Below are 25,595 nucleotides of genomic sequence, written 5' to 3'. Positions count from 1 at the left end.
ATGTAAAACCTAGCCTGACGTCGTCATACTCGGATTCTAGTCAGAATGTGAGTCTGATACTGCTCTATTGGGCTGTAATTATGGGGCGTGTTTCAACCGAACCAGGAAAAAAAATGCCTCTGCTCTCATTTGGATAGACCGCATCTCGTAGGAAGGACGGCAAAAATATCTTTCCTATCGACAAATGCCTTGATTGTGGTTCTCTGTTCCTCTTTTAAAATGAATGTGCTGTCTAGATCTTCTATAACAGACGTGATGGCTGAATCTACACATCTAAATTCTCCAGCGGCAGCCATTCTTTGTTGTAAACGAATTCAACCCAAGCGCTCTTTGGTGACGTGGATGATTACGTTACTGTTGATCATCTGTCCATCATCGCATAAAGCCCGCCCAGACAATTTGATTGGTCCGAACAGCTCTGGTTCGGGCATACTTGCTTCACAACGGATCAAGTCCAGACCGAACTTCCCATCCTCAAATGTTGTGGGCGGGGCTAAGTTCGGCTGGCATCCAGGCTATGTAAAACCTTCAGTCACCATGAAATCAAAATGAACAAATCTTTGTTTAGTATGTTATAAGTTGTCGAATAGCCAGATGAGTTTCAATCCTTCCCCTCCAACCTTTCACTCACACAAAATGATTGCAAGTAGAAAACGACAACGATCCAATCAATTCCCACCCTACATTTTGTTCTCGTCCGAGAAGCAATTCCACACGGATATACCTCACGGAAGAAAAGTTTAAAAGATTAGGAGGAGCATTTGCTATTATATTGTTAATTTGGCATGACAAGCATTAGAGACAAACAATTGATTTTTCCAAGAAATTGTTGAGGGGGATGGAAAGTGTGCTAAATTATATTGGGGAACACTGTGAAACCAAGATTAAAATAACAACCGATGGAGGATGAGGGTTTTATTAAAAGATGAATACTTAGATGGATAGTTGTAGCAAGGGTTGCCACTGTAAAATTTCAGTAGTTGGTACTAATACCAGTAAAATTTCACAGAGAAATTTTTATTTAAAATTCTGGTTTAAATGTGATTGCCTCATGTTAAATTGACAGTTCTTCTTTGACTTAACTTCATACTTTCATTTTGAAATAACATGCTTCAATCAAGAACCCAATCAAAGAGAAACAGGACTTTCACTTCTCATCATTCTTTGTACAGGTTGAATTGGGAGAGTAAATGTTGAAATAAAGTGTTATTTTATGCATTTTTCAGCAAGTTGAGTAAATGGCAAGACTTGTTAACCAGCATCACTTCTAGACTGCCAACACTGAACATCACATGTAAAGAAAAGTTATATTTAGTTTGTTGTTCTGTAGATCACAGGACTAATCAAGATTTATTGAGTTTTAATTGTTTCAGTCAGGTGGAACCACTGTCCTAGCCTGACTACATCAGACTTCGTACTTCCGCTCAATTTCATTTCGCTTCTGTACTTAGTCTGAGACATCAACATGTCTCTCAGTTTTCCTCCGGCCTTAAAACAGCCGGCCAATCAACGAACAGAGGGCGGGCTGAGAGCCGCGACGTAGACGCTAAGCGCCGAGTTTCAGATTTAAACGACCGCGGATATGGAGACACGGGATGCAATTCGCTCTGTTGTGGAGAATATTCCTGGCATTTCCAAACTGAAGCCTGAACAAGAAGAGTGTTTGTTAAACATTTTGAATGGGGGTGATGTCGTGGCCCTACTCCCGACAGGTTTTGGTAAAGGTTTAATTTATCAAATATTACCGATCATCAGCGAGAAACTGGGCAGTCCAAAGGCCGGCAAGGCGATAGTTGTGATTGTGTCCCACTTGGTTGCACTCATGGAGGATCAGGTTAAGGAGGGAGCAAAACTCGGTCAGCCATGTTCACTCCGGTATTTCGCTCGATGGTTTCGTTTTCGCATCATACATGTGTTTACAGTGGAAGTTCGATGCGGCTGAGCTGGCGAATAACACACGTCATAACCAAACGTTATGTGATTGGCTTACGGGTAACCAATGATTTTATACTTCAGACAAGCGCCCCCCCCCGCGAGAAAGAAAACACTTTTCAATGATGACATGCCAGACTCTGTCTATGAAGCAAAGCGAAGTAGCAGAGTTTGGTATTACCAGGCTACCACTGTCCATGATTGGATCATGTTTAGCCAAAGAGCTATTTTTTTTAGTGATTCTCAACGCTGGAAAAACACGTTGTAAATAGAGACCTTTGACCTTCTTCATAAAGTGCTCACACAAATACAGGCGGGGACATTTTAAAGCAGCTTCCTATCAGCGGGTACCAGATTAACCCAGTACATGATTCTTCCAGTAAAGCAGAAAGGCGTGTATCGTTACGTTTTTAAAATGTCAGAATCGACTTGGTACCATACCGGTACTTTTGACAACCCTAGTTGTAGCATTAGTGGTTGGGAATGGGATACACACACTCCTGAAGCATTCACAGGTTTAAATGTGAGGTTAAAATTAAGAACCAAGTGAATGTTCATTTTCATGCTGACCTTAGTGACAAGAGCCAGATTTTGATGGCATGATTAAAAATGATCAAAAATCACCATACCATATGTACCTGTATATGTCTCTCCTTCCAGCTGATGGCAAGCGTGCTGCTTTTCAGAAATCTGCTTCACACTTCTTCTCTGAGACTGTGAATAAATGTGCATAAAATGAAGATATAGTCATTATTTCATATGGCACGAAATACATGTCAAGCAAACACTGTTACTGAGACCTCATACTCTCAACTCTCTTCAAATCTCGCAACCATCTTGCTATTAGTATTCATGCATCCTTTTAGTGCTTCAAGTGTGATCAGCTAGATGTCTGCTTGGATCACTTCTGCAACAACAAGGGCATCCAACTAAGACAGAGGCCTGCTTATAATCTGACCAGTGACCTTGAGACCATTGGTGGCCAATATGAACAATGCCTGCACTCACATAAAGAATCATTTCTCCAGAGGCCATCACAATCAGTTTATTCAGTTTAACCTTCAAGCTTAAGGATGCTTCACATGACCAATTCTTCTAAGGAACAAAATATCATTACCACATTGATTATCAGCCAGGAGGCCACACAACCGAAACAATATAAGGGACTTATGTCTCGGGTAGTTAATGCACTGTAGAGAACTCTTTGTCAACCTGTACCCTCTGAGCACAGAGCATCAAGAGCAGATTAGCCATGGTGGGGAGTTCGGCACTAAGGGACTGAAATGTTCATCTGTTTCCATGGATACAAACAGAGAGGAAAATGGAGTACCAATAAAATGTTGCAGAAAACTGTCTGAGGTGCACAGAGTCAACAAGATCACATCAAATTGGGTAACAATGAAATGTTTAGAAGAACCAGAATAGGGAGGCAAAAGACCAAGCTTAAGATATATATCCTGTAAAAAATCGAATAAAAGATACTTAAAAAAGGAACATGTGCTTTTTCCTGAACATTAATTCTGCTCCACAGCCATATCGATATTTGCCTGTTGTAACTTTCCAGCTGTTGCACAGTGGAGTTACATCCTCCAGGAGCGGTTCAATTCTGCAGGCTCCACAGCCTGCCATGCTTCACAAACTGTGAGAAACGATGATTGAGAAAGAGCGGCACATTGACTTTACCATGGCTGGAAACAGTGTGATGACTAACTCATCACAATTGTGATAAACCAGCACTCATTACTAAGACTTGTGTCCAGCTGCCATAAGAGTTACATTGGCAATTTTAAAAAGTAGCATAATATATTAAAAGTGAGTCAGACTGTTTTGATTCAGCTCAACTGGGCAGAAAACATGTCAGTAGCTCAACTGAGGAGTGTGTGTTAATTTACACAGGTATTTAACTACCTTATAATGTGCATTTGGGATATGACTTTTTATTTTACAGCCATTCTGCAACAGCATTACCCCACTACAGATGGTTGGGAACTTTAACAATATTACTGTAATGCAGTTATTTGGGTCATTGTACGTTTTATTTTTATTTGATTAATAAAACCGTTACCATATCTAAAAAATAAACATTTTATAGAGATCAGTGATGTCACTAATTGTGAAATGAATGTATTATAGTTTGGTTTGTGAAAATTAACTTGTACAAGAGATGAACATTGTGCTGATGTAAAATAGCATACACTCCAAAGCAACTATTCCTTTAAAAAAAAAAAGGCACTTGTTAGATTGCTTATGCAACATATGACCTGTCACACCATGTGACAGATTCAGGCTATGGCCTAGAACAATGTGACAAAATAGAGCAAACTGTTAATGGCCAGTATGGAACTTTTAGACAGTAAAGATAAATAGGATAGAAGGAAGGTGAATCATCCTTGTGCAACAGAAAGCAACTCATATCCTCAAGACCAATGTTATTTTAGTATTATTTATGTACTATAGTATTTATTAATATTTTAATTAGCTTTTATTTTTATATATTTTCTTTTTTTAATTATAGATTACGTTTTGTTATGTGGTTTTGTCAATAACTTTTATTTTTTTTATATTTCTATATAGCTTTATTTTTATATTTCAGTTTCAATTTTAGTATTTCAAATAAAATATATTTCAGCAATTTGCCAATGCAATATTTATTCAAGTTTTTTTAAGTTTAAGTATTTTCTTCAAATATTTATATTCTATTTCATTTCAGTTTTTTTTTATTTCATAAAAATATTTCAGTAGTTTTAGTTCACTATAACAACAATGTTTAGGATCAACCAACACCTCCAGCTTTCCATCTTCATCTCTAGACTCTTCCTGTGCCACTCTGACCAGCTTAACTGCAAAAAGTAAATGTTACCTCCCCTGATTAAGAGAAATATATGAGATTACTAGCAGCCTACCCATCAAGAGTTTGATATTATGTGCACTGGGAATCACATCATGTGCTTTGCTTTATGTCAGCACCATTCAGTGTCATTTGATGGACAGATCTGATGGACATTCAATATGTCTGAACACTATTCTGCAACTAGAAACTGTTTGGACTTTAACGTAAGCTTAAATATCTAGCATTTAAGTAAGGCCTCCCAAATGTTTTTCTGGGAACGAGTTGTCCTTGGTCAGGTCGACCTCAGTGAAGGAAAAAATAGTAGAGAAAAGTTTTTTTTTTTTTTTAAACTGATACCACAATATTTCTTGTAAGGATTCCCTTCCCATACAAGTCCCTCTGAGCAATACATGGTAAAATGCAGATCAGGTCTTGAGAAGCTCAGTTTCTGCTGTTTCAGATGACAGCTATCAGAGAATACCTTAGGCATGAAAGGGGAGCACTGAAGGCCAAGCTCTATACCCCAAGGACTCAATTATGTGCAGTACCTTCAAAGAACATGGAAAAACACTGAGAAGCCTGGCTTCTCTATCGGTCTCTGGAGTCCGTTCCAGTATGGCAGGGGCAAAGGGAATCAATCATGACCCATATCCTTCCACTTACTGAGCACAAAGCTATTCGGCTACTATACAGTACCTGGGGTTGCATACACAACCGAGGCTTACTGTTTGAGAAAAACTCCTGACGAGACACAGAATCAGGACATTGAACATTTGTCCAGCTTTGCTGTGGAAAAGACTAATCTATCTTTTTATGTTAGCATTTTTTTGTATTAGGAATGGGATACCTTTTGATCTTCAAACCAAACCTATGAAGGAATGCATGGCTGATAATAGTTTTTATACCTTTATACCTACAATCTTGTGTATATTTTATCTAGGTAATATTTTATGACTTAGCACACCTGTAAGGTCTTAATACACACAACTCTTCTCTTCATCCCCTCCCTCAGACATAACACCCCTACATTCACTAAATCCACTCAACAGCATGTTTGATCAAATAAAACACAAGTAGCTATAATGACGATTAAGTTCATCAGTCTCTTGGATGTTTCAATAACAGTGACCGGCTCAACAATTCCTTCGGCATGAAGTCACTGGATACTGCAGTGGTTCAGTGTGGGTGGTGTGCTATTATAAAAGACACTTAAAAACATTCAAGGATGGACAAGTCAAAGCACCAGGACCTTGCTTTCCCTATGGGGCAATCAACTTGTGGGCCAGCTGTTGAAATCGGTTTATGAAAATATACAAAGATTTAAAGGGAGAAAAATGTCCAACAAATGTCCAATGTCCAACAGGCCTGGTGCAGTTACATTCCTCCATCCAAATATTCCAACTACTGTACAATTAAACCAATGAATCTAATAATTTTAATCTAAATATTCACTAAGGGTGTATTCACACCTGCCTTGTTTGGTTCGATTGAATCGAACTCTAGTTCGTTTCCCCCCTTGGTGTGGACCTTTTGGGCAGGTGTGAATACAGCAATCGAACTCGGGTGCGGACCAAACAACCGAACCAAGACCCAGCTGAAGAGGTGGTCTCGGGAAGGTTCCAAACAAACTCTGGTACGGTTCGTTTACGGTGTGAACATGAACCGACCCAATTGCAAGAAAGCACTGCGCCTTTGAGTTAACAGGCTTCCGTAGTCGGAGTTGCGTTATGGGAAAGTTATCTGTTGTAGCCTAGCCTACTACATTACATCGGTTGCGCGTCTTTCTGCGCGTCGTGTGTGCATCATTGGAATGGAATGAATGAATGAGTGTGTGCATCAGGACATTCACATACAGAGCGTTCTCTTTAGTCTAATCTAATTTTTTACGTTAAGCCTTTTTTGCACTTCCTGATTTCCCTACTTGAGAATCCTTGTCCAATGAATGGACGACCTTAGCACACGTGTGGTTTTGTTTACAAATTTTGGTTCACTTGCAAAAAGAGCAGTGTGAAAGCGTACCGTACCAAAAAAAAAAAAAAAAAAAGTATTTGGCCCGGACCAAAGCAAGTGACCAATCGGACTTTCCTGGTGTGAATACACCCTAAATCAAAGTCACAATATGGCCTTTGTAAGCAAAAGGCTGTGATTTAATTAGCAGCGGTTTCAATTTTATTTTTTCAATTATTTCTACAAATTACTTAAAAGAACAACTTGGCAAATGTTCTGCTGCAAACAATATGCAAACTGAAGGCTATACAAACCAATGTACAAATGGGGGCTGTTATATATGTCATGCTGGGGTTGAATGAAGATGTAAACAAAAGTGCTAGATCTATTGCAATGGCTAATGAATCAGGTTCTAAGGAAACAAAAACACGATAAGCAGAACAACCACAGTAATAATGACAAGATCTGAAAAAAAACTGAAACAAACACAGGGCTATAAATATACAGAAAAACACTAGGGACTAAACAAGATAATTAACTAGACCCAGGTGTAACATATAAGAGCAAATAAAAACCATAGCAACAGATAAACAAAGGAAACAGAACTGTGAACAGTGCAAAACTAACTCAAACCCAGAACAGGCATAACAAACTATTGTGCGCAAGTAAATAAATACAATTTTAAAATGTATATCACTCCTCTGAACCTAGTAATGAGACTTCTTACATTCATATCCCATTACTATTTAGCACCACTTACAATTCCCATTACAGTTACTGTCGATAATGTCCAGGTATTTGTCACAGATGGGAGAACAGACAACGGAATGAGTGAGTCTGTTGAAGCAAACTTCACCAACAGACAACAACATAAGGCACTGTATGGAATTCAGGCAGGTAACATGATTTAATAGTCTCTTTTTTCTTTCAGCAGGTGAACTGACTGAAGAGGAAGCCAAAGCTGTGGGACTGAAGAGGATGGTTGTGGGGCAGAAGAAGGTGAAGATTGCCAGACAGGAACACAGGTAAGGAGTCAGGTAAGTATTGCACATGTAGCAAAGGAGTTGCAGGATCTGCAACAACACAGTCCATGACAATATTACAGACCTCATTTTTCACATTTTCTGCACTGACTTCAGAAGAAAATCATTCAGCAGAATGGATTTAAACATAAAATGTGTAAAATGGAGTGAGAGCACCACGTTCTTAAGTATCCTTCAGTATTATTGAATTAACAAAAATATATCAAACAAAAACTTAATCTATTCACTACATTTCCACTTTCTTTATGTTGCGTCCAATCCCCTAAACACATAGGGACATAACAGCCGTCAATGCTCCATCAAGCTCTCAAAGTGCATGAACTTTCCTACACTGACACTGTAGATATTTATATGCATATTAAGCTTATATTATGAGAGGATAGACATAAATGGTCAGAGGTTGCAGAACAGCAATGAAGGAGAAAGAGGAGGAAAATCTTGTCATTCACAGACTTTTCATTTTCTACTTACTTACTTACTACAACTCGAGTGATGCCAGTATGACAGACTAAACTAGCAGCCATGAAACAACTATAAGAAAAAGAGGCAATACCTAAAGGGAAAAGGCACAGACACGGATTCTTATTTACTGCATGGCCAGATTTCTTCACCGTGTTTCATTTTCTGAGACATTTGAACTTCCAGAGGGAGTCGATGTGGTTTATTACTGCACTGGTCAAAGGCAGTGGCTCTGACTTCACTTCGTCCAGCCTCACAGCAAACAGCATTTACCCAATAAACGGCCCCTGTGAGAGAGTTCAAGCCACTTCATGAATGCAAAATTAAAGCATTAGAATAGGTACGTAACTGAAGGTTGCAGTACCATAACAATCAATAATCATCATCAAAAAACACAACTGAAATTACATTGGACCTCCGCTTCCATTTCTGCAGGATTCATGAAGGGTTGGTGTGTAATATAGCATGTGGTCGGACCAAGTTGAATTTCTAAGGTGAACATGTCCCTCTCAATCAAGCCATCTGGGCCTCACGATCATTACAAAGAGTTTCTCTTCACCAACATGAAGCTTTTTATTAGAGCACAGTAGGACACAGTGAACAGCAGTAAAGCAGCATGTCTAATGAATTGTGGAAAGCAGTTCTTTTACTTCAAGCATATTGTTCATGGATGTGCTATTTTTCAATTATAACATCACTTCAGTCCACAAGGGGAGCCAAATTGGAATTAAAGATAATTCTGTTTCATTGGAGATATAAACAAGATGTCTTTATGCATATTGAGAAAAATGGTGTAAAAACAAAAAGAAGTGCAGATAAAAAGTGTGCAAAAAAAGAGACTGCTGCTGAAATATTCTTGTGGGATAACGTGACTTCTGCCATTTTCAACTGACACTTTCAAGCCCCAGAAAAGTAGTAAAGACATCATTAAAATAATCCATGTATTTCCAGTGGTTTAACCTCAATTTCATGAAGCGACACAAGTGCTTTGTTTGAGCAAAAAGAAAACAACATAATTTACCACTTTAATTACAAAATAATAATCTCCAACGCGCGTTCACACAACAACAACTGCCCTCGCGTCAACACAATATACGCATGCATCATGGAGCTCTCATGAACGAGCGTTGGAGATTCATATTTTGTAAATAAAGTTGTAAATTATGTCTTCATTTGTGTTCCGAAGATGAACGAAAGTCTTACAGGTTTGGAACGACATGAGGGTGAGTAATTAAAAAACAGAATTTCCATTTTTGGGTGAACTAACCTTTTAATTGTGGATTTTATAATATGACCATCTCTGTAAAAACAATCATCAATATACCCACCTGACAATCCTGTTTTCAGAACAACTACAAAACTTACTATATATTAACACAGGATCAGCTTAATTCCAACATAAGGAGAGCACACACACAATACAACACCATACAATACAAAGTTCAATACACAGCTTCCACCACCTGCTATCAGTTTGAGTATATTAACCTTCATGATAATGGAAAAAAAGCTGTGCATGGTCTTCTCTCAATGTCACTAGGAGTTTAAAAGTTAACTTGTCTTTCAATACTGATCTAAACAACAAACAGTGTAAACTTTTCTACAACTACGTAGATCATCTGAAAGCAAACATGAGTCTCTATTATAGTTGTCAGGTAACCAGAGGGACCAGATAAAGCCCAGTCAAAGCGAGAAAACTAAAGATGTCAAACTGCTTCATTAAACTGCTGCGACTTGATACAAGACAAAGAATATTCATCAAAGAATCCTGGTTGTCCCCAAATTTTTGAGCAACGCAAATGTTTTCAACAACAATAATACACCATCACTGGAATAAATTTCATTTTAAAACATTTTAGAATAGAGAACAGTCCTTGTAAACTGAAAATTATATTTCACAATATTACTGTTTTTACTAAAGTGTAAACTAAACACACACACACAAACTGTACAGAAAACACATTCCCATATAATACCAGTATGAATTTCCACACTGGTCCAGTGAGGCACACCTGCATTCCATGATATGATGTTTTTCATCTTTAGTTTGCTTATCAGCTTGTGAGCTCACAAGTGTTAAGCCAAGTTTATTACTTCTAAGCTTTGGGAGATGTACATTGATGTACAAAACTCATTTCACTTGGAAATTAATTTTGTGCATACCAAAAAAGGTCTGTCAGAGAAAACAATTAGGGAGGGACATGGCTTACTGACAATACAAGCTAAATATCCTGCCGTATCAAAGTATTTTTGAAAGAAGGTTTTCTGGCACCACCTGGCCATTGTTCATTATGCCGCAGACATCAACAAAGAACCATAATACTGTCTTCAGAATGGGCAGTTAATGGTCCTTTTTCCTTTTTTAAATAAAACAAGACTTTTAGCCCAGCCACAATTAATTTTAAAACTTGATTGACAAGCAGAAGAGTGTACAGCAGATGTAAAATATCATTGAGGTCCTGTGTGTGCGTGTGTGTGTGTGTGTGTGTGTGTGTATACAGTATATATATATATATATATATATATATACACATTTTATATAACATAGCTTTGGAACAAATGTAACACCTGAATGCAGTCAAATACTAGCCTCTGTTAAGCCTTTAGAGAAAGCAGCAAGGCTTTGACTGCAGATGAAAAACAGGAACAGATGGGACTTCTGTTTGTCCCTGGAAATTTCACCGTGACTCCCCACAAAGACACCAGTCTACACATACGTGCAGCGTGGAATGATAGAACTGCCTCATTGTGAAATAAAATTTTGTCTCTCTTTTGCTTTCTAATTAGTCATTGCGCTGCATGGTGCAGGTCCCTGACTCGCATCAGAAAGTAGAAATGAACACAGACACCTGTGCGCTTTATCGACATTCTCAACCACATACGGAAGCTTCAAAAGCTTTTCAGATGGGCCCAGACGAGGCCTCAATGCACAGCCTTTCCAAGCTGAAATCTGGGATCTCCTGGGTCGCCATTGATCATGGCAGGGGAAGAAACATCACAAATGCTCACAGGTGGAGTCCCGGACAAAGGAACTCTTTTTTGTTGGAAACGTGGCCTGGTGGGACAGGCATGTGCTCTGACATGTTGCATGGTGCTGGGTTGTGCGGTTGAGAATGCTTTTAAATTCCAATTAAATTCCTGAATTTGAATTGAGGAAGCAAACAGGATGCAGAATTGCTCTTTGAATCGTAAGAAAGGAATATTAAAATGAACTGAAATATAACTGTAATAAGTGTAGAGAGGGCTCATCAAGACAAACTTTGAATTATGGCTTGACAAAGTTTTGTTTGAAAGTTTAAAACATTGTTGGAATATTTTTTTAAAAGCCCTACATGCAGAGAGATACATCTGTTTCTATAGAAGTCCTTAATTTTTCAAATACACTACTTTATTTTTGACAAATTTAAGGACCAGGGAGGAAAAAAAGTTGCCATTGACATAACCTGTTACATTTCTGTTGAATTGTAGTTCATTAAATTCCACTTCCAATTCTTAAATTCTAAATTTGGCTCAACCCAGCCAAATGGTGGCCAGCATTTGAATGTTTGAAAATGAAAATTCTGTCATTTACACATCCTTATATTGTTCCAAACATGGACGTGAATGAAACACAAAAGGGGATGTCAGATAGAATGACAGCTTCTTCAGTCACCATTCACTTTCATTAGAATAATGCAGATCCAATGAAAATGAATGGTGATTGAGGCTCTACTTCTACCTAATGTCAACTTTCTTTCAAGTCACGGGTTTAAAGCAACATTAAGCTGAGTAAATTACAGATTGTCCCTTTAAGTGGTCCAGAAAAAAAGCTCAATTCAACACATAAGAGAAATTCCACGTGGGAAATTGCAATACTAAATAATTTCTTCATTTAGTACATAAAAACAGAAGGATGTACAATTCTGCTGACTTTATGTGGTCAGAAATGCTTCCTCAGTATCACCCATCATGCTTAATAATCCCTTAATAAATATTTTATGAGTTACCCAATATTTTATTTATCATCTTGAATACAAAATAACAGACCCTACCAATATACTTCAGTAATGCTATGTTCTTTTTAGTCAGACATTTAACCACAATTATATGACATAGAGGGAAAACTAGCATTAACAGAATGTTTGCAAACAAGATAAAGAAAGAAGACAGTAGGCATTATAGCCTATTTCGTAACTAGCATCACAGGTATACTGATATAGGCTGTCACTCAAGAGCTACACCTGCGGTGCTGATCTGCTCTTCTTCGCCCCCTGCCAGCCATAAAGCCCTGACTAAACCCAACAGCTTTCGACACCTTGACAGTTTTTATAATTGACTTAAACCGTCTGAGCCCCTTTTAAAGTGCCATTGTTTCTGATGGACATACGTGAATTAGGTTTTATGCTGTAAACAGCAAATACACAGTGAGAAAAGTCTTTGTGTTGGCACGTCAACCCTTCCACAACCCTCTTTTTCTCCGCATTTAATCGGTTTAATCACTGAAGGGGAATCAGGTCCTGACCAAGCTTCTCGTCTCCTCTCTTTCAGACACTTCTCTAATCCCGCTGCCTCCAAATCAGCCCCTCACCTGCCAATCAGCTCCTCCCCAGTGCGACTGCTTCTTTAAAGTGGCTTTCCCTGACTTAACTAAAGCCAGAGGATGAATAGCAATAGATATCAAGGGGATGACGGCTCTTGCTGCTGTAAAAGGGATTTTTTTCCTGACATCTACCTTAAGTTTAAATGGCCACTGAATCTCTGGAAGCAGGGATTTGTGACCGTAGTGTCATGAATGAAAACCTATTGCAGAGGTATTAGGAGTACTGAAGAATGTGTGTCTGAAATTGTGTAGGGTGTGTACGGCAGAAATGGGACATCATCTTTTATGATGGGTTTTAAATGATGATTCAATGGTCAATTACATACTTTGCCTTAACATGTTAAGCCGGGTGCACACTGTACAATTTTGGCCACGATTTGGCCATCTGAGACTAGTTTTGCAAATCCTAAACGATTCCTCTGATCATAGGCTAAAATTTGTCTTTGATCGCTAGTTTGACATGTTCGCTGACAGCTTATTAATGACCATTGCGATTAAATTTTACCTCTGATGAAATTCTGCCATGCATGTCTGAAGTTGAGGCACAGTCATGTAGTGACTTCTTTTACGACAACCATCAAATAAAAAAATAATAGGAGCACAGAACCTGAAGACACAATTAGTGTGACAACAAACTCCACACACATTGTCTTTTCAAGACAAGCCATGATCAAAATTAACACTAGATATCATTTTGGTTTGCTAGCCACCATTTCTATCTCGCATCTATCTCAATGTCACTGAACGTGTCACGGATTGACAATATAAAACTCTGGACGAGTCTTCTTGCGTGCATCCGTTTTTAACTAATGTTTATTGTCGTATAGTCTGACATTAAAGACAACTGAGATCCTACAGTGTGACATTGGTTACAGCAGGGATCATGTCTGTGGTCTGTCAAGCAACAATCACAAAGGACTATTGTAAATTGTATAAATAAAATTGATCAGAGGGATTATGATCATTGTCATGCAACAGTTAATGCTTGAATATTTCATAATAATCTAATGTAGCTGAGCTGTACAGATATGGGATCATCAGATTGAGTAAGACTGAATCGGACTATGATGGTTGCTTGTTTTAGATCTGTAGTAGGATCAAGCTGAACATTAATGGCCATTAGCTGGTCCAAGATGATCTAGATAATTAATCAGTGACTACCAGCTGGAAAGGCAGATTGACCAGGAAGACTTTCATCAAACGGGTTAGACCTGGAAGACCACCTTGCACCAGTCACAGACCAGCTTACATCTTCCACAAAACCATACTGTTTATTATTTTCTTTTGGCATATAACTTTTGTCACTTAAGAAATTTGTAGAATATATAACAAATATTTCACTTCTAAAATTGCAGTGAACAAACTTGGTATAAACTTAAAATCCCTGCTGATGATTTTGTATATTATCTGTCCCACTTTACCTGAAAATGAGCAATAGGAATAGTATAAAAAAGGAAAAACATGGCTGGGTTGAATTCAAATGCACAAAATGAAATTAGGTTTGCAGCTGCCAGTGCCAAATGTGATTATACAAGTTAACCAAGACAGAAGTAAACCTTCGCTCCCGCTATGATTACAAGTCATTTCAGCCACAAACACATCCTTCCTTCCAAAGAACAAAATAGCTCCATCTACAAGATTGCAAATGACTTGGTTACACCCAAACATCACGTGGCCACTCCCACCTTGTTCGATGCAAACAGATAGCTGTAATATTTACCAGGTGATTAAACATGTAAACAATCCTACTGTAATTCCTCTCCAAATATGCATACACCTATAATGGGGCAACGTGAAATGTTCCCTTACAGTAAGCCATCGACTACAGTAAAACAAAACTTCGCGTCCAATGCTTAGTAAGAATGGGTTTCTTCAAACGATCTTCTCTTTCACATATTAGAGTGAAATTTGGCAGATGCAACTCGCTGCAAGGCAGCCAAAAGCAACACAAATTTTAAAATTTTTAAAACGTATTTATTTATCAACTGTAAGCTATTATGTCATCGCAAAACATGTCATGCTAAGAAACTTTCAGATCCTCAGAAATACAGACGCGTCTCCACAGTGATCGGATGCTCTCATCGTCCAGTTTAAAACACCTACCGTGAATTGTGGTATCCTCGCGTTTAAGTACGGGCGAACTTAAATCAAACTCCGCTACCCAAGAGGGTGAAAACGTCCTTAGGATTTATTCAATTGCTCTGTGAATGTTTCGCCCCGTTTATTCATTCCTTTCGACAGCACTGAATCATGACTCCACTCAACACTCCACTGCTGCTCGCTGTGTAATTCTGCTCAGACACACATTGGCCAGGGGCGGCTAGACCTTCACGCCTCCTGTCAGATCTTCATATTCTACATAATGGTGACGAATTGCCCTGTAAATCACACAAAATCACGGGGCTGTTATAGCCTTATATCCTATCATGTTATAGGCCTATATACAAATTGACACAGCTGGAAATCACTGACAGTGATTTGACGTGCAGATAGCCGATTGTATGTATCTAAATCAAGTCATTCAATCTCCATTTAAGACCCAACCCCCTAGACCACCTTAGCAGGTGTCTAACTCTTAAGGCATATTTGTATATGGTTTGTGAAAAACTCAGCATGGTCTTTTTCTCAGAGTAAAGATTCACACTGTTGATTTTATTTTTATGAACCTGCAGACAGATGAGTCACATATGAACAGCAGGTGAGATTTGGTGCAGCAAATCATAAAGTCCAGAAAAGACGAGAGACCAAAATGTTTCTCCTTAATAAAGAATGTACAATCTCTGCAATTGCACTTTTCCATTGGTTCTCAGCTCCTCATCTAGTCCCCAAATTTAAAACATAAGATACTAGCGCACATACCTAAGCATCAGTTCATCAAAAAAGTTTCTGATTTTTTTTTACACTCTTGCTGCCAGCAGCAGTTTAAAATCCTAAGAATATCTACTAAGTAAACTGATGCATTATGATTACTATTTATCATTAGTGCATACTAGCACGTACTTCTGCAAGATGTCTGTTAAAGATCACTTCATCTGGAAAGCATCTGCTGTTTATTAACATCTGATAGACATCTTTAAGATGTCAGTTTAACATACATTCTAAATCATTACATCTTAAAGACATCTTCTAAACGTCTATTTGACATCTGACAGGAAACGTCCTATAGACGTATTGCAGATGAGCAAACACTCTAAAAAATTTGTCTTCCAGATGTAAACACGCACATCAAATAGACGTCTCCGTGATGTACGTGTGCTATCTGGGTAATAACCAACATATAATTCATTAATATTCAAACTATAATGTTTAAACTATTTTCATGCTTTTTATCCAAAGCAACTTGCATTGCATTCCCTGAGAACAGAACCCATGACCTTTGCATCACCATATGATGCATTGAATTGTAAAAAATATTTCAATATAATAAAATCTTTTATTAATTTTTATTAAATTGTATTTTAATAAAATAATCACACCCCTAGAACTAACAGAACAAGAATTAAGCATTTACAAAGACAAAGCCTGGGATTAAGATTGGTGATGGTTCATTGCGGCTTTCTCCTTTCGGGACTCGAACCAGCAACCTTCCAATTTCCAGCCCTGAGATGTAAAGACAAATAATGTGTATGTGTTCTCTTCTGAAAATAAAAATGAACATGAGTCTGTGGCATCACTCTTCTTGACTAGTCAGAGTCTATGGATTGTGACGTTCAAGTGAGCGCTCAGTGCTACCTGTACGAACTGACTGATTTGGGCTCTGTGAGGTCCTGAGAGAACCGCATAAATAATGCTTCAAGGCAAGGTGACCCAACCTAGATCATTACACGCTCCGCTTGAGCCCTGAGGCTTATATTTATAGACAGAGACTAGGTACAAGGCTCTGTTGCACTCTTTACTTTATTCTTTCCTGTCACAGACAATTGCAGCCTTTATTCAGTCAGTGATGGCACACACATTTTCAGAGGAATTTTGTGCTCAGGGGCACGAGTGCAAACATTTTTGGGGGGGGGGGGGGGGGGTTGAAGATTTGATGATTATAGACAAATGGTCACAGTATAACTAAGCTATATTATTTCTATAAATGTAATGCACTTTTATCACATACAGCAAATTTTGGTATTCTGCAGGATCATTTTATATTGATTTAGTAGGCTACATCCAAAAGGTGACTGGTGACCTCTCCTACTGTTTTCAGTTTTTCAATTATCACTATAATGGTAAACCAAAGGCTATTCTGAATACTATTGTATATTTTGATATAATCTAGGACCTATAATTCAAGGTTTTATTCCTTTGTGTCAGATAGCTGGGCATGTCTGTCACATGTCTGTCCTGTCTTGTGATGCACATGGGTGTTTTGTTATTTTGAGCCATGTGCTCTTGTCATTGTTTGATCCCTCCCCCTTGTTATCTGATGATTGGTTTATTTGCTCCACATGTCAGCCTCGTTACCCTCCTTGTTTGCCTCCCTATTTAGTGTTCCTGTGTTTGCTGTCCTGTGCTCGGTCGTAGTATTTGTTACACATGTTCGTCACGTTGAGTTTTGTGCCCAATCCTGCCTTGCCGTGTCTGTTTTGGATTTACTGAGACCTTGGTTTTCTTTTGTTGGTTTGTTCATTTTATGTTTTTGTCTTATTAAATACTCTTCATTTCGCTCCGCACCTGAGTCCTCTTTTCCAATCTCCACTACCCACCGTGACAATGTCTTACATTTACACTTTTGGGAGACACAGTTTAACCAAAGTAAGGAATCAGCATTCAAGGTAAAATTTTTTCAGTTGCATTGCCCGGGAAAACCAAACTCTACTGTTTGAACTATAGGAAAACGTTTGAGGTGCAGGAACATTTTTTTTAAATCATGGAACACAAGTCTGTAAACTTTTTATTCACTTCACAGCAAAAGTAAAAGCTCACTTTTCCTATCTCCATTTATGGACTGAAAATTTAACCAAACCAAAGCTGATCACTACAGCATTGCATGAGGTAATAAATGTTCTGGAATGTGAATGCAATGGCGTAATATAGTTTTTTTATCATTTTCATTTTTTCATCCTTAAATCACAGAACAGTGTATCTCTAACACAGGGATTTCTTGCTTGTATAGTTGGAAGTAACCCTTCTGTATGAGCAGGTTATACATTATCACTTATGATCTAACAGTGATTCAATTTCATTTTTTTTTCTGGCAAACTGGGAATAATTTTTAATGAGTAATGTTGTCTAATAATAGCTCTGTTAGCAAACAGATATCTGTTTGAAGCCCAACGTGTTGTAAGTTCTTCATGCCAATTTGCCATTTCATTATTTTCTGTTTTGGAATCCCATTGTATCCATTGACCTCTGCAGGCCATCAAAAATGCTTTACACTGTTCATTACAAAAGTGCGTTTATTAAAAATAAATCATAAACATTTGAAAGTGAAGCAGCATGTAAATTTAGGAAATAAAAGCACACAATTTTTGGCAAGACATTGGTGGTTGTACAGTATATTTAATGCAACACGAAACTGACTGATGTTTTATTCTGATATTTTTGAAGTGCATCATAGTCTCTGTATATTGTATGATTAAAGCTTTTTGATTATTGTATGATTAAAGCTTACAGCTTGCTATCTGTAGTTTTCAGCTTACGGGAATTTGGCTTAGATAAAATGGTAATAGATAAGGGAGATGTGGGTCAAATGGTGCCTCTCTCGAATCCCAGAACAGGCATTTAAATAGTTTTCCAAATGTCTTTATTCTATTCTCCTACACAAGTTCACTCATTCTGCGTTTCCTTCTATTCTGCAAATGACCACTTACGTCCTGTTGCAACAGTCGCACGCAAGGAAGTGGGAGGTCATTCATAACAGGAAGATCCCAGTGATGTGACCCATCTTTGATCATTATGTTCATATAGATTGAATTGACTTGTAGACCAACATAATAAGATCTACCAAGATGGCCTGCCCACATTGATAACTTGCGCTGTCTTATATTAGCAAGGTGCTGTGCTGTTTTTCTAAGTAAATCCATTCAGAAATAAAGTCACAGAGTCAAAAAAAGTCCCAATATATGTCAGCAGTTGTGGACTTGTGTGAAAAAGAGTGTTTTGTCCCTCTAGGGCCTCAGTGAATCACTTGACAAACCATGACTTATGCTTCCGATGCTGAGCGGTCTAGTTCTGTGCAGTGACTCGTCTATGATGTGTTGCCAGTTGTTATATGGGGATAAGACTCAGGCTAGTTTCAACAAGACTAGACCATCACATTTTAGACTGCACCATGCGTGAAAACCACCTAGATTGGTAGAGAAATCTGTAAGATCCAGCTATAACGGTTTAAACATCCGGTCAAGCACAATAAACCATATAGGGAGTCTGGATAGGCTCAGGGAGCGATCAGCTCTCCGCTTGTTGTGAAACAGGACGTCCTCACCAGAGGTGGGACAGAGCTCAAAGCCAACAACACCTCAACTGCAAAACATACAGTGGGGTCCAAAAAGTCAAGAGACTAATGAAATGGGGATGTTTATTGCACTCAAACTGACATGACCTCTATATGTCTGTTTAAAACTCTGATGTTCATGTTCTCCAGCATGATATGATCCAAGAGCATCTTGAGCTTCAATGTTAGCAAGAACAGCTGACCTTTTGCACAGAGTTTACAAGTCACAAGTTTGCTTATATAATTAGTGACTAATCACTGATTGATTATTAGAAGAAATAATGCTGAATAATAAATAGTTCTTATTCAAATTACATCATAATGTTTCTTTACTTTTCTTCAAAATCTTCCTGTCAGTGCTTTAGATTGCTTTAGACTTCTACATTATCACTAGTGCTGGGGTTTTTACTCAAAGGCATTTTTATTCAGTATAAAGTAGAGAGCATTTGCGAAAATGAGATAAGTCTGCATTCATCAGGTTCAGTGAGTCAGAAATGATCTTTCACAATTCCAATAATCTGTGATAGACCTTAATACAGATGAGCAACATCCAAATTTAAGGCGCTTTACTCCATGATGAGCAATAACTGGAAAGTTTTGTGGAACAATTACTCATGTTTTTTTTAGGAATGATGTTTGTTGGTTGAAATTCCAGAAGGATTGCAAAGATAGCAGTGCGTGTGTGTGTGTGTGTGTGTGTGTGGCCACATTTACCCTTTTTGTAGACCTCTTGGTTATCAGCTCCCCTCTTCTTCCTGTCTTTTGTTGCTCCTTTGTTTTGCATTTGCGGCTCTAACCCTCCAGCTCTGATATCATTTCTGGCAGGAGCTATTAAAAAGGCAGCAAAGTAAAGGGCTTCAGGAAAGGTCAAGCACTAAGGGTGGGGAGCAGGGAATGAAAATGTTAACAGACATTATTAATTGACATCCACATGCTGTGAATACAACCAGGTATAGAGCTACCTTCTCCACCCTGAGGGCGAGACAGGTAAAGTGTGTTGGTAAGCTGATACTGATATCATAGATTCGAGCAGTGCATCATCATGTGTCGAAGTAGTCCGTCACGATTTATAAAGACACAACATGTGCAGTGCTTGGAGGAGACAGGTACCATCCAGCATCTGAGCGCTACAGGGCATACATCAAGCCAATAGGTTTTGGCAAGCTACAATCCATATTGTAAACTTTAACCCTGCCTCGTTTTTGTAAGCTTTCTATATCTCTTTCTACCTCTTCTCCACAGTCTGACCACAGGGATCGAGCCAACTCTTAAAATGTGGCCACTGGCATTCAGTTAAGTAAACCAGATGAATTAAGGTGAAGGTAGTGTTACGTGAAGATAAATTCTCATGTGTCATGTCCAAATACCTTCTGATAGTAAGCTGTCAACTGTCCAGATATAGGTATGCAGAGGACAGTTCCAGTGGGCGATGCTCTTTGCTAAACAAATGACATTTAAACATTTTTGGAATAAAATGGCAGACTCCTTTTTCTTGCTATGGGTAATTTCATAACTATTTTATGCATCCTAAAGCACAAAGTTAAATTGTCACAATTTTTACACTTTTTGCATAGACAAAATTACAGCTTGACTGGAAATGACACTTAATGAAAGTATAAAGATATAAATAAAAGTAATAGCCTACATAGTTTTTTCTTTGTTTTCTTTCAATCATCGCATGCCTAACCATCTTAAGAATGCTCTTTACCAACACTGTTGTCTCCTTTTATATATAATGTGTATATGTGTATATACACTCACCTAAAGGATTATTAGGAACACCATACTAATACTGTGTTTGACCCCCTTTCGCCTTCAGAACTGCCTTAATTCTACGTGGCATTGATTCAACAAGGTGCTGAAAGCATTCTTTAGAAATGTTGGCCCATATTGATAGGATAGCATCTTGCAGTTGATGGAGATTTGTGGGATGCACATCCAGGGCACGAAGCTCCCGTTCCACCACAACCCAAAGATGCTCTATTGGGTTGAGATCTGGTGACTGTGGGGGCCATTTTAGTACAGTGAACTCATTGTCATGTTCAAGAAACCAATTTGAAATGATTCAAGCTTTGTGACAAAGGGATGTAGCCATCAGAGAATGGGTACATGGTGGCCATAAAGGGATGGACATGGTCAGAAACAATGCTCAGGTAGGCCGTGGCACTTAAACGATGCCCAATTGGCACTAAGGGGCCTAAAGTGTGCCGTGAAAACATCCCCCACACCATTACACCACCACCACCAGCCTGCACAGTGGTAACAAGGCATGATGGATCCATGTTCTCATTCTGTTTACGCCAAATTCTGACTCTACCATCTGAATGTCTCAACAGAAATCGAGACTCATCAGACCAGGCAATATTTTTCCAGTCTTCAACTGTCCAATTTTGTTGAGTTCTTGCAAATTGTAGCCTCTTTTTCCTATTTGTAGTGGAGATGAGTGGTACCCGGTGGGGTCTTCTGCTGTTGTAGCCCATCCGCCTCAAGGTTGTGCGTGTTGTGGCTTCACAAATGCTTTGCTGCATACCTCGGTTGTAACGAGTGGTTACTTCAGTCAAAGTTGCTCTTCTATCAGCTTGAATCAGTCGGCCCATTCTCCTCTGACCTCTAGCATCAACAAGGCATTTTCGCCCACAGGACTGCCGCATACTGGATGTTTTTCCCTTTTCACACCATTCTTTGTAAACCCTAGAAATGGTTGTGCGTGAAAATCCCAGTAACTGAGCAGATTGTGAAATACTCATACTGGCCCGTCTGGCACCAACAACCACGCCAAAATTGCTTAAAATCGAATCTTTCTTTCCCATTCTGACATTCAGTTTGGAGTTCAGGAAATTGTCTTGACCAGGACCACACCCCTAAATGCACTGAAGCAACTGCCATGTGATTGGTTGATTAGATAATTGCATTAATGAGAAATTGAACAGGTGTTCCTAATAATCCTTTATGTGAGTGTATATTATAAATGTGATCTTCACATAACAAAAATAAAAAGCTGAAACTTTAGTTATTTTTAATAAAAATCAACTCATAAACCATAAAAGTGCATATATGCCATTCAAATGTATACAATTAAAAGCAAAAAGACCTCAAATGGTATGTTTTCTTTCAGTGCAGAGCTAGCCGCTGTCCAGGTAAATTTTAGGTGAAGACTTGTCTTGACACACTCATCTCCACATTACATAAAGATAGAGTGACAGCCTGGGTCTTCTGGGACTGTGTTTTTCTCCCAACTGTCATAGGAGTTTCAGCCTCATCAAGTCGAACATCAGATTCTTGACAGAGAGTAGATGAAAGAAAGCCCCAGACTGCATGGGTCGCTTTTCATGCATTTTTGAGGAGTGATTTGGAGTGATGTCATGCCAGATGGGTTAAAGTAATAGCCTTTAAAAATCTTTAGTAATAAAATGTGAGTCATTTGTAAGCAGTCCATTTAATTCAACAAATAGCAGTCAAATAGCGTTGCATATGTGTTGGTATTGATTTGATCAAAATAGAGTGGAGAAAAAAACAGCTGTCGTAAGGGATATTCATAGCTCTTCACATCTCATAAAAATATAATACAAAAACATCCTCTGCACAACCCCATATAAATGATCATTTGATTGTACCGTTAAAGGGATACTCCACTTTTTTGGGAAATAGGCTCATTTTACAACTCCCCTAGAGTTAAACTGTTGAGTTTTACCGTTTTTGAATCCATTCAGCCGATCCCCGGTTCTGGCGGTACCACTTTTAGCATAGCTTAGCATACATCATTGAAGTGGACAAGACCATTAGCATTTCTAAAAAAAAAATGACCAAAGAGTTTCGATATTTTTCCTATTTAAAACTTGACTCTTCTGTAGTTACATCGTGCACTAAGACCGACGGAAAATGTAAAGTTGCGATTTTCTAGGCTGATATGGCTAGGAACTATACTCTCATTCCTGCGTAATAATCAAGAAACTTCACTGCCGTACCATGAGTGCAGCAGGCGTAATGATATGACGCAGCGCCTGAAAATAGTTCCGTTGTGTTGACGGAAGGTGGCCTATTTTCAGGCGCTGCGTCATATCATTACGCCTGCTGCACTCATGGTACGGCAGTGAAGTTTCTTGATTATTACGCAGGAATGAGAGTATAGTTCCTAGCCATATCAGCCTAGAAAATCGCAACTTTACATTTTCCGTCGGTCTTAGTGCACGATGTAACTACAGAAGAGTCAAGTTTTAAATAGGAAAAATATCGAAACTCTTTGGTCATTTTTTTTTTAGAAATGCCAATGGTCTTGTCCACTCCAATGATGTATGCTAAGCTATGCTAAAAGTGGTACCGCCAGAACCGGAGATCGGCTGAATGGATTCAAAAACGGTAAAACTCAACAGTTTAACTCTGGGGGAGTTGTAAAATGAGCCTATTTCCAAAAAAAGTGGAGTATCCCTTTAAGGATGCATAAACCTTTGCATTAATACTAAACCAACACCTCAATGTATTCAGTATTTTCTGTAGTATATTGTGTATCTCCAGAGTAAACCTCACACTCCTGCACCTCATTGCACACTTGTTCAGGATATTATTTACTGGATGTGCAATCTTTTGCCAGAACTAATTGAGCGGCACTGCACAGCTGCCACCCAGTTCAGATTATCACTGGAACAGTCATAGCTGTGCTGTAATGAATGACTTTGTTAATATAAAAAGACTATGCAAAGACTACTGTGTGATAATACAGATAGATAATACAGTCTATGTATTAAGACTACAAAAATAAGCTAAACAGGGAGAGTAAAAAATGGACTTCGATGAATATGAAAATAAGTAGTACGAGTTGAAAGACATTTTATAAGAATGCATGCGGCATGGTTATTGAGAGATAATGTGGACAATCTGAACAAAAACTACTGTGGCCGAGAGAGCTCAACGTGCTGCAACTGAAGAAAACACATGTAGAAAAACTCCCGCAAATTAAGGAAACATCTTCATCAGTTTCACAACACAAGTGTGCTCTTCAGTTGAGGCGCGTTGAGCTCTCTCGGCCACCGTAGAAAAAACACAAGATTGGACAGAAAAATGTGTGTCGAAGAGGTTCTTTTAACTGTATATTTCAGCTAGGTGTGTGGGCTGTGGTGTTGAACTTGCTGATTCAGTACTGTTTAAACAGCTTCAGTTCAGTGTCCCTTCCCTTCTACTTTCCTTCCTGTTTCTCAGGCCTATAGTGTACTTCATGCCCTCACTGACCAGCCAGATACAGCGTAGGCCAGTGTTTCCCAATCAGTGGCGGAGCCAGGATTTTTTCATAGGGGTGGCCAGGCAAGGGCCAGCAAACAGTCTGGGGTGGCATTTAAATCTTAATTATTTTAAGATAAAAATTAGTTTAAATAATGTATTGGACTGTTTTAGTGGCTTCCTACACAACTGAATACAGTTCATTTGTACTTAATTGTAATTGAGATAGTAGCCTATTAGGAATCATAGAATACTGAGTGAATTTGATCTTTTTTATTATTATTACCACCTCCAGGCATATTAATAAAGAGTACACACACTATAGCTAAAGTTCAACTTGCTCAGTTAGCTTGGTTCTGGTTCTCAAAACCCCCAACATTGTTGCACCTTCATGGATGAGACATGCAGATAACTACTGTGGTTCGAAGATTATTTAACCTTCATTGAATTTGATATAATCAATTAACTCTTCAACTTTCTATATTAGTTGTCAAAATAAAGAATCTAAACCGTTCTATCATACCTAAATTAAAAAGGGGGGGAAACATCTCTTTTGAATCCCTATGTGCAAGAATGTGAACAAGGCGGAAGTAAACAGCACATAAATAGAATTACGAAATAGAAAGAGAATTACGTTGTTGTTTCTTTGACTGGACATATGCGACTCACTCAAAACGGTCTCGCAACCCCCCAGTTGAGGAACATCGAATAGGCTACTATGCTCCGATCACTGCTCAAGCTCATTCGGTATTTCCGCACTCGTTTGACTTGCGCCTGGCGCTGAGGTGAAGTTGGAGTGCGCGTCTGAAAAGTCTCACGTTTTTTGTGGTCTTAAAGCGACGGTTCTGTGTTTTAAAAACAAAATTCTTGTAAAAAATAAGAGCGAGACAGAAACAGCAGTTGTGAGAGGGGTGGCCAAAGGGGTGGCCAAGCTTAAGCCAAGGGTGGCCATGGCCACCCCCTGGCCACCCCCTGGCTCCGCCACTGTTCCCAATCCTGCTCCTGAAGGACCCCCAAGTTTTAATGTTAGTAGCTCACACGCTGCTCCTGCTCCCAGTGTGAATGCACTCATTGATTAACATGCACACCGATAAAAATACGCGCTACTCATGCGCCGCTCACACTTGCAGTGTGAAACGGCCGTTGATTCACGGAAAATGTATTATAATT

At 38.7% G+C, this 25,595-nt stretch overlaps 1 protein-coding gene across 2 annotated transcripts in view; it reads right to left on the bottom strand.

Moving 5' to 3' along the window:
* tspan18a (tetraspanin 18a) overlaps positions 1 to 15,080 on the bottom strand; it is a 32,512-nt gene extending 17,432 nt beyond the window's left edge. The window contains exons 1-2 of one of the 2 annotated variants that reach the window (XM_056268588.1): positions 14,894 to 15,080; positions 2,571 to 2,646 (exon numbers count right to left, since the gene is read on the bottom strand). The gene's annotated coding sequence lies outside the window, so the exon portion shown is untranslated. The remainder of the gene's footprint in view (positions 1 to 2,570; positions 2,647 to 14,893) is intronic. The other variant, XM_056268589.1, reaches the window with a different exon arrangement.
* Between the last annotated feature and the right edge of the window lie 10,515 nt (positions 15,081 to 25,595).

This window comes from Rhinichthys klamathensis, unplaced genomic scaffold (genome assembly GCF_029890125.1).
Source record: "Rhinichthys klamathensis goyatoka isolate OS25496 unplaced genomic scaffold, OSU_Roscu_1.1 h1tg000275l_1, whole genome shotgun sequence".
In the NCBI taxonomy this organism is placed as follows: domain Eukaryota; kingdom Metazoa; phylum Chordata; class Actinopteri; order Cypriniformes; family Leuciscidae; genus Rhinichthys; species Rhinichthys klamathensis.
This window is presented reverse-complemented; position numbering and strand designations above follow the sequence as displayed.